This window comes from Acanthopagrus latus, chromosome 15, assembly GCF_904848185.1.
Source record: "Acanthopagrus latus isolate v.2019 chromosome 15, fAcaLat1.1, whole genome shotgun sequence".
Classification (NCBI taxonomy): Eukaryota; Metazoa; Chordata; class Actinopteri; order Spariformes; family Sparidae; genus Acanthopagrus; species Acanthopagrus latus.
In genome coordinates this window covers 21808953-21822583 of record NC_051053.1, presented here as the reverse complement: position 1 = coordinate 21822583, position 13631 = coordinate 21808953, and positions in this window count along the sequence as shown.

The following is a 13631-nucleotide window of genomic DNA, read 5'->3' as shown; positions in this document are numbered from 1 at the left end:
GCCACCCTTCACTCTTCACCCAGAGCCGGTGTTAAACCACAGCCCTCTGCTCCACTCTCATATTTCTCGCTCGCACAATTATGTAGTAAATCCTTGAACAACCTCAAAGACTTCTAATATACTACCTAACCGTGTGAGGCAGATTAAAGCCTGACTTTTTGCAGATTACAGTCATAGAAAGGAGCCATATTTTCAGATTTCTGTCATTAGCAATGTCAAACTACAGGATAAGTTTCAGATTTGTTGTACAAGATCAAAAAAAAAAAAAAAAAAAAACCTAGCTCCCACTTGACTGCAGGAAGTAGATCTGAGTCCAAATCCTAAATGATTACACTTGCATCTATGCGAACCACCAATTTGGTACAGAATCCCTGTGCTTCTGAAAACCAGCCATAATTGCGTACGCTGCATCATTCAATGTTCCGTGCTGTTGTTTCTGAACGTGTGAAAATGTGCAGATTACAGCTTTAACACATGAACTGTGTTCAGACTCAACAGGCTCCACAAAGCCACACAGGTGTTCCCACTTCCTCCGCTTGATTAGGCTGCGGCTCAGATTGTAAAGTGGACGGAGGTCTGCTGGGACGAGGCCTTTTTCACAGCTGACATCAGCCGTGTTTTCCATAAAGCATCGAAGAATACTGCATTAGAAAATGTGTGGGAAAAGTTTGTACGCACACTTGAGGTGTTGTTTGTTGAGTTTAATGCACAAAATGTTTGATGGAAACACTTTACGTACCCTAGCTGCCTGTCTCGTAACACTTGGCATTAGTAGTGTCAGCTGAGTTATATGCTACATTTTGGCTTATTAAATGGACAAGAAATTTCACAAACTGTCAAGAAATGTCTTCACTTTCTGTGCCTAGCGAAACAGAAAAATACAACCATGCACCTTCTGAATTCAAGTTTCTCTCTTTCACCAAACAAAGAGAAGCTCAAGTTTATTGTTAACTCATCATCAAACATTTCATTCAAACTTTGAAATGAACTGAATAAAACTTGCCAACACAGTCTTGGTTTGTCTTTCCACAATCGCTTTGGCGGAAATGAATCCCCAGTTAGCTAACGGTTGCTAGCTATAGCCTCAAGCAGCGGAAAGGAATTCATTCGTTTGAGTAACTTTGCATTTCCCGACCGTGATCCGTCAAAATGTGAATTTGCTTAACTTAAATGCATCGACGGAAAGAATGAAGTTGTGAGTTCCCTCAGCTCTGCAGGTGCAACAACAGTGAGGAAGGCGTGTCGTTCACTTGTAAACAAACAAAAGTAGTCATTTCAGTGTTAGAAACACCGATACGCCTTGAACACTTCGCCCCCCGACGCCCTCTCCCTGCCCATCATACTACCCACCTGCTCAACCCATTGCATGCTTCACACATTGAATTGCAAACACAGAGAAAATAAAGGAATTAGGAAGGAGAACGCCGCAAAGAATAATAGACTTGAATTTCATTAGCTGCTTCAACAATGCACGGAACAATTTAATCGACACAAACACAATTAACCCTGTGCTATCCATACCGCTCTCTTCATTACAGAGTAATTGAGAATCAGACCAATAGAGCTTCTTTCCCCCACACACGCTGTTTAATTAATCTCTGTAGTTGAAGACTGGAAGCAAAAGTCATCAAATTAAGAAAAAAACGTCATGGAGCAATTTACTGAGTTTTATTGCATGTGAGCTTAGCATGATGTGTCTTGTATTGAGTGCACGCTGTCACAGACAATGACACGGCAATCAATTTTCATACCTGCTGTTGCATTGTTTAGTAAATGGCTTGTTTCACTGTGTTGAAGGTTGCATGTGTCGCCTTTTTATTGTGCTTTTTTTTTTTTTTTTTGGTGACTTTTACGGGAGTAGGAGAACGTTTCCACGCAGCAGTTGTTATCGATTAATATTCAAGGATTCCCATTTTCGCACACACATCCATCATTGTCCACATGCGAGCATTTTCTGCGGAAAGCCCCTATAGATTCATTGTCATTGTAAATACCCTTGGGTGCAGCCACAAACAATATGGCAATCATCAATTCTGTATTTGCATTTTTCGCGCCATGAAACGTATTTGAGTGGCTGCATTCAGGCCAGTGTGCAGCAGCTGGTGCTCCACGTATACGAGGCGTCAAACAATCAGTCCATCAACAGACTCACTGACCAGCGTAATGGCATTACACAGAGCACGAGGCGCACGAACCAACCGAGAGTCGTTAAAAGCATGATGTTGTCACATATCCAAGACTTACTAAAAAAGCAGCTTGCATGTCTCAGATATCTCAGCTCTTTGAAGGAAACTTTAAAAGAGATGATTCCATGACATTGTGCCATAATAGAATTCACCACACATAAATGATTAATCCAGCCCCATCTTAATGTACATGGTAATGGAATAACAAATAGGACGCTCCAAAAATAAATGTTTTTGTCATTCTGCAACATCAAAGTATGATTAATGCTCGTCAGAAATTTGCAGAAAGGACAGTTTGATACATCGGCTTTGCAGTGCAACCGTCCTTGTGTTTGTTGTGGAGATTATAATTTGTTTATTTTGTATTGAATTGGATAAGAAAAAAAAAAACTTTGATAAAAAAAATGATGACAAAAACTCCCTGAGAGGTCAAAGCTAGTTCCACACAAAACGGAGCCAGACTAGCATTATTATAGTGGTACAACTTGGTTCTGTGTGTAATGAGTGTAAACATTGATTTTTCTGCCCGTGAATAATGAAAAGTCAGGCCTACATTTGTCATGGTTTACTACATTGTCGAACAGGATTAAACAGGTTATTATAATATGGAATTTCTGTCAAATCTTAGTTTGTGCACATTCCATTACATCGGCGCCATTATGTACGATGCAATCATGGTATGGGCCGTATTGACTTTTGAGAATGTGGGGCAAATGTAATTAATTAGCTTTAATAGCTAAGTAAGTTGCCTTTTCCCTGTTTTGATTTTCCTTTCAAAGAAATGTGTCTTTGTTCTGTCTTTTAAGAAAAGTGTCTCGGGGCCTTTATTAGACGAGTGAGAAATGCTATTAGTGTTAATCCATTACAAAAAATTATGTAAATGCCTCTCAGAGCAGGTTATGAAAGGAGTCTGATATTGCCTCCATTGCTCTTGAGAGACCCCTGAGCTCCAGAGCTAATGCCATTTCTCAACACCTTGTTTTTATTCTTTAAATGAAAAGTAAATTCAATTATGCATGATATTTCAGAAGATCAGATGTATCAAATTTTGAGATGTGCACCGCCAAAACAGAAAACAAATCTAGCAATAAGCAAGATTTAGATTTATTCTTCGCACACTTCGGTTGAGGCGGTTTTCCTCCAACTTTACAGTTAAGTGATGAGTTTCAGCCCAGCGGCTAAAAACACCAACCCACCGCAACAACATCAGCACAGGCATCCAATAGCTTTCTCCACAATTGGCTCAAATAGACTCGAAATGGAGTCATTTAGCTCCCTTTGGCTGTCCAAGCACATGCCTGTCTCCAGGAGATGGCTGGAGGGGATTTCCAAGTCAGTCTTCCGTTTGGCATGTAACGATAAAAAGTAGGCTTAATCTTACCTCAACTGTAAAAAAAAAAAAAAAGCACATTAAAAAGGGAATCTGTAATGAAAGGACTGGCAGATAGGGTAATCCATCCCGGTTGTCCAAACAAAAAAAGGTTAATAGCTTAAGTGTTTGGGGCTTTTAACAGGAGGAAAAAAACTGACCCGCCACAAACCGTCTGGGGCAGCCGGCGTGCAGCCTAACTTAATTTCCTGGCTACTGATCAGAATGGGATTGGATCAACTTAACTTGATGCAGGTCAAGAGAATAGCAATCTGGAGCCAGCGGTGGGCCGTGACATTATTATGCCCCACCCATACTGTACGATTCAACCAAGTTCAACCATTTAGATTATCACATCACATCCAATTATTGTTTTAAATTAGATCGGAATCACGGGATCACACGTGCTGCTCCTTTTTTCTTCATAACGCATAGAGGCTGGCTGGTGGTCAGAGCGACTTTTTCATGTAGACAGCCAGAGAGATTAAGAGTAGAAATGATGATGTCCTGCTAGACTTAAGCCCTCATTTGGACATAGAAGATGTAGCTTCAGTCTGTAAAAGAGATATTTGAGTGTTAACCCTTTGATGCACAAGCTTTGCAAACCCCCTCTAATACACAACTACACTGGATTAATTTCCTGTGTTATGTCATGCATGGCTGAGAGTTTCTTTGCAATATCTTTTCAGTTCATTTCATCATTCCCAACCATATTTCAACTGTTGACAATTAAATATCTTGTACTTACAACGTGTACTTTTTTGAAAACAAACATATGCTCTGTATTTCTCCATTAACTTTACACACATGGGTAACTTTTGTTGTGAAAAGTGAATAGGACTTCATGGCTCAGGAGACAGATGTGATTTTAGGCAATGCTGTGGGGGAAAGTATAAGGTCAGAGTAGATATTAACAAAGAGGAAAACAAAATGAATAATGTTGCATAAAAGGCCACTTCATCTTAAATGTTTAGTTAACATTTCTCAGTCTGGGTTATTTCTCTAGCACATTTTTAACTCATCATGCCTTTAAAAAGTGATGGGAACAACAATTTGCCACCTCTAAAAGTGACCCATGCACATGTGTCAAAATGACCCATATGTACAGTATTTGCAATGTGATTTTAATATTTAGAATAACATATTCATTTAAGGCGACTATTCACCTGCCACGCATTTCCAAACTCAGCATGGCTGCTTTTGCACATCTGTTGCTTCTAAGTCTTATTTTACCTTGGATAGATAGATACTGTTACTGTTCTTAATATTTGAATCTTCACTTCTGGTTACCTTCACAATGTAAGATGGTAAAATCATACTAGGGATAGTGATAGTGATAACAGAAAAAAATGAGTTAATTGAGGAATACCTGGAATTACATCATTAATGTATTAAAAAGATATAGACTTTGTGACCCTTGTTGTTCTTCAAAGGCCTAATCATTGCTGATGACCAATGATAAAACCTCCAATTTATTAAAACTTTCTAAAGTAGCTATTGACTGAACCGTCTCCAGCAAAAATGGAAAGCCGTGTCTTGTCAAATCGTGCCATTGTGAGTACAATACAATGTGGTACCAGAGAGACACAGCAGACCAACAAAGCAGAGAAGGGATAAAAGCACAGGAACACATTTCACAATCATCATACCCACAAAAGAATAAACTTTGTGTTCACAGTTGTATTCAGCATATATGGAAACTGTTTGAATGCTTTACGTATTGTTAACTTTAACATTCACTGCAATTTGGCGGAAATGTTTTTGGCATAACGACCACTTAGGGCTATTTTTTTATTATTTTCTTTTTTTAAATAAAAAAAGAAGTTCCAGCCCCTGTAAGCAATATTACTCCCTTCCATTTGATAGCACAGCGCCTAATAGGATTATGCAAGAGGAGGCTGTGTGTGATGGAGAGGAGGGGAGACTTTCATGATTTACAAGCCTGACAGGAACAATTAGGAGGGCACGCTCAGTGGGCTATTACTCAACACAGGCTAAATGAAAAGCACGTCTTTCATTTACATCAATGCAGCCATGAGGGGAGCAACTGGAAGTGTAGCTGGAAAGAGATAACTCTTTGTGTCTGAGTAGGGAGCCTATGGAAAACTGAAATGACCCCTGCAAATTTTTACTTTGCACGACATCGTCAAGCATTCTTGATACTGACATCATCAGGACACCTGCTGTGTTATCCTTGCATGCTAAAGACACTTACAGGATACAGTTTACTGCTACAAATGTCGGGAGGAGCAAATAAAAGCTGCTACATTCTCTCAGTTGCTCATTATCCAAATGTGTGCAATGTTCACTACGACTGGTGGAATGAGGCATGGCATGATGCTGTGGAGGACTGCCATTTTCTTTTATTTGCAGAGTCTGTAATTGAGGGGTGGCTAAGGCTTTTTCTGCGCGTCTAAATCAATGGGATGAATAGGCTGATCATTAAAGAAAAAGACTCAAAACGAGATGAGAGGAAACTACAGCTACAGAATGATTATTAGTTTATGACAATCCTGTATCCACATCCATTATCATTCTTTCTCTGAACAACATATTCTGGCAGTATTTGCTTCCCTATGAGCGAGTGCAGGTAGATGAAAGTCTACAAAGAGGACAGCACAGCAAGAGGCAATTAGAGCAGCTGCAGTATTTCTAGGCTGGCCTAATGGGTCACGTGTGAATGCAGCAACGAGGGACTTCCAGCAGCTCCCCGTCCCCACATCTGCTGAATAAATGAAGAGATCTCTCCAAAACGCACAATGTTCGTTGACAGCTGATCAGAGAAGTGGGGAAGGATGCGTGCGTACGGGTGTGTGTTTGTGCATGTGTGTGTGTCTGGTTCGGAAGGAAAGGTGGCATACTGATCGCTGATGATCAGGATTCTGTGCACACATTCTTTTTTTTTTTTGTCAAACAGTAAGAGGAGATGGAGGTTTATGCAGGACTGTTTTTGTTTAATCCCACTCCCACCTGCTCCTGCAGGCTTTTGCACCATTACCACCTGCTGCAAAAGGGACAATCCTATTCGCTTATATTCATGATGAGATTCTGATCACTGTTGCCCTCAAAAGAGGGAGATCAGAAAATCTGTCTCCAACATCCCACAAGGACGATAAGACATGGATTTTTCTAATCTAAAGGAGTGATACAGTTGTTCAGTTACTCTGATGTTAAAGATACTTTAAGATACTTAGATAGAAGATGTCAATAGAAAGTAAGCCTAAGCACTGGTGATGAAAAGTAGATTTTAAAAAAACCCTGCAGAACATGCATCAGAACAGGGTCTTGTTAACACATGAGGTTGCATTTTATTCAAACTGAAAAAAAAGTTTAAAAAGATGATGATGTGATTTCTGCTGGGTTCTGTACCAAATGTATAAATTCCCTTACATCAGGACAATATGATTTGACAGCTTGGGCATCTTTTAACCACCATGAAGCTTTATTTGTAACAGCTCAGTGTCACACTGAAGCATGTAACTGACCAGCCGATCAAACAGAGGTCAGCTTGCGAAAGTGACATTTTGGCTCAGATATGCACAAAAAGTATGTGAGTTTAAGCGGCGATAAAGACAAGAACACTGAGGCAATTTAAACATCAAGGATGTCCATGTCAGGAGGAGTTAGTTGGAGGTGGTTTATTCACTATCACCCTGGCAACTGATGTTCAAGTCGTGTGTGAGGCTAACAGCCAGTGGCGGTGAGCATTTTAGGTAAAATCATGTTTTTTTCCTAAACCTGACCAATTAGTTTATGCGCCTTTATTTTGAAAATACAAGCAGAAAAAAAACCTTGTTGTTTTTAAACTTCATTATTTGATCAGATTAAGTGAGAGGCTGTTATTAAAGTTATCCAATGTGCCTGACAACATTAGTGCCAATCTAAAGAAAAAGTTTTTGATATTTTTCTCCAGAAAGCTACATTTTTGGTTTGTACGAAGGGTGAAAATTGCAAATGACACCGATACTCAAATTTTACTGTATGTAACCAACTGCAGGACAAGTTCACAAAGACAGAGGCCAATGTTTGGTATTTATTTAATATCTATTAATATGTTTTAGGTGTTTTTGTTTGCATTGAGTTGTAGGTCTGAATATGTGTGTGCTATTATGTTCATGTCCTCAGGCAAGCAGGATTGTCTTATACTAAAGCAGTGATTTGTAAGAGAGAACTATCAGATAGAAAACATGCACAATGATCATCTTCAGAGATTAGAGTCATATTTTTGACAACAACCCTGTTTTTAAAAGAGACTGCCCTCGGGTGTCATGTACACAGAAAGAAAAAGCGGTTCCCGATAATTCTGTTTGCAACAGAGTGGCATAAATGTTTAATTTGCGATGTTCAAAGTCTCAAAATTACCATCATCATACTTATGTTATTGTTATTCACTTGAAGGATCGTCCACACAGTATGCTTTTTAATCTGCAGCACATTAGAAACTCTGCCAAATAAATTAATGCGACCAACTTGTTCAGTATGTTGTTCACTAAACCATGTGTGCCTTTTCTATATCACTGTTACACACTTTAAGCTCCTTGAGAGAAAAAGAGCGCCACTCGCAATCAGTTTTGACAGCAGCGGTCATGTAATTTCACGAGACACAGCATGCCTGCTGTTTGGATAAAGAACTTTCTGTATGAAATCCATCGTTGCTGAAGTGTAACAGCCTCTCTGTAACACTCAGGTGACATTAGTATGCAGGCTGAAGCTCCCATCTCACCGGTTTATATCTCTGTTCGACCACCTGAAGCACCTTTAGCAAGCCTCTGATCTATGATGTTAGTGCTTCTCCAAATTGATTACTCACCACTCAGGAAAACCTTAAACCTCTGAACAGTGTTTACTGTATCCTGTCTGATCTGTATTCAGTGACACACAATGTTGAAAGTTATGTATAATGATAAATACACCATCCCCTGTATGTAGGGGCAGAGGACAGAGGCAAAGGCTGGGGGGAAACACTGCTTTCATGGAAAGATAATTGGGAACCTCCTGCTTCTCATGCCAGAATAACCAATTTGCCTGTGACCTATGTCACATAGCTATAATTACCTCCATCCAATTAGAGACAGATCTTTAGCTCAGCCTTCAGCCGGTACCTTGAATTTCCTTTGCCAGGAATATTCCCTTTTGATTTCAGATCCCTTTTCATCAGGATTGTGCTTTCCATCCAAATCGTGGTCCCTGCCCCCCACCCCCCACCAAAAAAAAAAAAATTAAATTGGTGAGTTTTCTGCTGAGTCACAGCTGCTGGAGGAAAAATGTGAATGTGTGTGTACATCTGTCTGGCTCGCAAAGAGGAGAGAAGCGAAAGAATGACTGATTGAATATTTGTCTGCTCCTGCCAGATGCACAGTAAGAGCAAGCTGCCTGTCCTCTGTGCAAACACACCACATACAGTAAGACATCCTAAACTACCACACAGTACAGTGAGTGTACACACTGTTGTTTGCCAAAAAGAATGTCTTTGGGCTTCATACAACATATCCTCATAACTTATGTAGGTCAGTGACTGCCAAAACAATATGATCCTCGCAGGGGACCAGCAAAAGGCGTACTGGACCCTCGTTGTACAGTACGCTTGTAGTTTTGTTAGGTTTAAGGCTCATTTACGCTCCCTTAACATACAAAAATAGATGCTTATATAATGGCACTGCCCAAACTGTCACGCATCTCACATTGATTTTAAGCAATACAACCCCCAGAGGGCACCGCTCAGAGTCAAATCGGTCTTGCATGGACCTCCACTTTTCTTTCTTCACAATTGAATTCTCATCCAGTCTCCTCCCAGGAATTCAGTTGTAATAACTTCTCCTCAAAAAAACTACTACCATCCCCGACCCTCTCCCTATGCGGACCTATGCGCTCATTATATTACTTTTGTTAAGGAATGTACAGAAGGTGGACCCAAAATACAGGACACAGATCTCAGAGAAGACAGTTTAATCAAAAAAGCTGCAGTACACGGGTAAGCAATCCAGGACAGGCAAATAATTCCAAAATGGTCAGGCAGAGGCAGAGTCGGAGAAAATGGGCAAAAATTCAGGAAACCAGAAAATAGACCAAAAATTGTAGGAAAATGATTGCTGGAACGTTAGACTAGCTAAGATGAACAGGGAGGTGAGACAAAGAGACACAGGTTAAACACATCAGGGCAGAGCAGGTAATCTCACAGGGGAGGTGACGGACCCAGAACAGAGACAACAAGATAAGTAACAAAATAAACTACAGGAAGCACAAGACAAACAGAAAAAAATAAGAGGGAAACACTTAGCTGGAGCAATATGAAGACTTTGACTTCCTCCTTTGCTGCCGTAATGATTCCTACAGCCACTAGAGGTCAACATCTAACAGGGTGAGTCATAATGAGCGGCTGTCACAGTCTGTCTCTTTGGTCGTTTTTCAGATGAGGCTTGCCATTTGATACTGCACAGAAACATTCAATAAGCAGCATATGTCCAGGCTGTAGAGAGATTAGCATTGGGTGTTTCGAAAGTGCAGTGTGTAAACTCAGCGATGAGTAAGCACCGGCACTATTGCTCTTGACAGATCTGACAGCCTCTCTCCAGTAATACCGAGCTGCGGCTTCATCTCGAGGGTGTATGAATTGAGACAGATTGTTTAGGTTGTGATTCAGAACTGTCATTATTAGGTCCTCAATGCGATCCGCAGCTATTTGATGGCGCCGCCTTGAACAATCGTCCTGCGAGGCAAAGTCTGAAAACTCTTCCAGATAATGTGTCAGTGCAAGCTCCGAGGAGAGCCAACGCTCAGCTACATGGAGTCCTGGACAGTGTTTTGCGACTGAGCACACAGAAAGCGAAGAGAAAAGAAATAAATAAATGGCAAGTGAGTTAGAGAGGTTGTGAGGGAAGCGGTTTCAACCCTAGAGCAGCTGATATATTCATGCATCGCCGTGATTAGAATTTCTATTCTGCTGCTGCAGTCCTTACAGCAAAGTCCTCTGTTCCAGGTAGTGTGTGTTTGCAGCGTGTGAATCATCGACTGCATATAAAATGACATTTAATGCAGCCTGTGATGTGAATGCAGACCTGTTTGTGTGATGTGTGTGTGCGTGCCTAATGCGCACCATGCCTTAATGGCTGGCTGGCTACAGGTCATCACACATCATATCAAGTGTCTAGTTGAAACAGACCACCATATGGTGAGCTGAATATCATTATTATAAGTGTGTAGACATCATATGATTTTTTTCGTGTGTTTATATTAATTTGCACATGATGATTTTTGAGCACCAGCTACAAAAAAAAAGGGGGCGCCGTCCACCACACACTCTATCCACAAGAGACAAAGAAGACGCTGAGGAAAACTTCCCTTACAGTCTAATCTGGTCCTAGAATAATTGCCACTCATTGACGGTGAGTAGCAGACCAGTACAGGCGAGTTGTAACAAAAGCTTGAGAGGCTTACCATACATCATATTATATGGACAGGCAGCTGTAGATGATATGGTATGGTTCAGCAGCCTGCAGGCCCATGATAACATTAAAAGTCATCTAAAAAAAGTATTCCTATGCTAGCAGTTCCCCAGGGTAGGATTATGGTAGAAACCAAGTGGTAATATCTTGAATAGTACAGATAAATAATATATGAAGAAAAAAAGCAAATTAATCTTTAAAGTGTTGGCAGATATTTGTTCGTTTAAAGATGTCATAGAAGAGACTCTGCATTAAAGCTAGTGTTGGCAAGATATTCTTGAAGCATTTCTTGTTGTGTTGTGTGTGAAGAAAATATATTAACACCTCAACAATAATTTCAATGCTCTGACATATTGAAAGAGAAATAAACCCAGTATCTGTGGTCATTGCCGGCTACTAATAAGCCCATCCAAATGTTTAACCAGGCCCATATGAAAGGATTGGACAGGCAGTTTCCCACAAGGCTAGGCATATATATTGCTAAAGCTATTAGTGGGCTAGTGACACAAGAATCATCAAGAAAACATTCCAAAAACTAGCACAACAGTGAAGAGTAAAAAAAGATAGCCATGTGTCTTGTTAACACTCATTATAATTATGTTTGGTGTGTTCTTACATATGAGTGAGACAGTACGTTGGATAGCAATAACAACTATCCAGTGCGCATACAGTACAAAGTCCCTGAGACCTTAGCAGCTAACATTAGCACGTTAACACAGTCCCTGAGCCAAAGAATAGAGCCTCTGTGGCAGCAAAAGACTGGTTCTGAAGCTAAAGTCAGCACAAAACACACAGCTCCTCAGTCAAAGAACTGATCTATAAAATACAGATTACAGTTACAGAACTGTAGCCTTCTAGTTTACTTGTATTTATACGATTGTGACATTTAACACACTTGTTTATTTAGCTAAGTATGATACACATGTCCCAGTGGGATCTACTGGGCTACAGGGTTTCAAAAGCATAGAAAGTGCCTACATGGCTTCATGGTCTTGAGTGATGCAGTAAATCTAATTTAAATACTTGCCCGTGCTGATGTGACCTACAAGGTTAAATACACGAACAGTTATTTGGGGGATCATGGAATATTGCATTCCTTGGTAATAAAGTATCATAAATCATGACTCAGAGATGGTGTGTCAAGGGTTAATCCCCTGATATTCCAGCAGCGTACAGCAGAGTCTGTATGTCTGGTTCACTAAATGGCCAGTGGAGTTAGTTACCACTGAGATAGCATATTAGCTCAAATGGAAAATCTGATGACTAACAGTGATTTAATTTGGATGAGCAGAGATGACATCTTCATGCATGAGGAAACTTCAAAGCCATATTTGGTGAGTCGCAAATGATGCCCCCCTGAGAGTCCTGGAGTTCTTATATTAGCCAAGAAACATCAAAGTCTCACATGTGTGATTAAATTTTTTTTTTTTTAATCTACCACTGAATATTGTTTGAAGCTCATCTCTGTTAAATAGCAGCGCACAGTGAATATCTTTTTACTAATTCCTCGTGTTATTTTCTGACGTGCTATTCAAAGAGGCAAATTTGTTTTGATGAGATAAAACAATCTTGCACACACACAAACACACACACACACATACAAAAAGAGAAATATCTGAAAGTATCTGATTAGTCACAACAATATGGGCTGCCATGGAAACAAACATCTTCCAGTCTGAAGTAGTGCATGTGAAGGGAGATGGGGAACCAAGCACATCCAGCATCACCAGAGCTCAGAGATCATTTCTCACTTTGAAGTGTGCTGTCGACCGGAGACTGCAGTTGGTGTTGACACAGACTGGGAGCAAACAAAATCTGGGCCGTTATGTATTTAATGATGGAAGAGGAGGTACACCCACCCCCAAACCAGGCCCCATCCCCAAAGTGTTACACTCTCGACTCTGTGGGCAGCATCTGAGTGCCACTGCAGAGACTTCAGAATAACTGACGATATCGAGATCATTATGTGCATAATGTGCAAATGCTGAAGTGGCTGCTTTGCAGTGTGATTGAAACTAGAGTGGATGATGACCGGGTGATTGGGCTGCAACACTAAGCATTTCTTTGTTTTTGTTTTTCCACTTTTTTGCCAATGTTGTGATTGGGAGCAAGTACTTTAAAATCGTTTGCTTGTCTTTTCAAATTGTTTGTCTTGCTGAGATTATTTTGTGTCATATTCTCAAAGGGTATCATGCTCACAGAAACTCAAACCACTTGCGAAAAAGGAAATAAGCTGTTGGATCCCTCATCAAGTGAAAATGCTAGTACAATGTGTTTACAGGAAAGTAAATATTGAGAAATAACATCTTAAGCGTGAATCAGGGAAGGGCTAAGCATGTGAAATCGCTGTCAGTTGGTCGAGGGATGGCAATCTGTCAAGTGGCTGGTCAGTCCAACAGCTGTTATATAGATGATGTGAAATTTTGTGCCAATATTCATTATCCCCAGAGTGATCTTTAATTTGTCCTCGTCCTCCATGTCGTCACCAAGTCAATGTTTTTGCAATTATTGGCACAGCATTTGGTACAAACGTACGTGTTTCCTCCACAATTAATCTCACTGACTTTGGAGAACCCCTGACTTTTCCTCTTGTGCTGCCACGAGGTTGACATTTTAGTCTTTTATTGAAACACC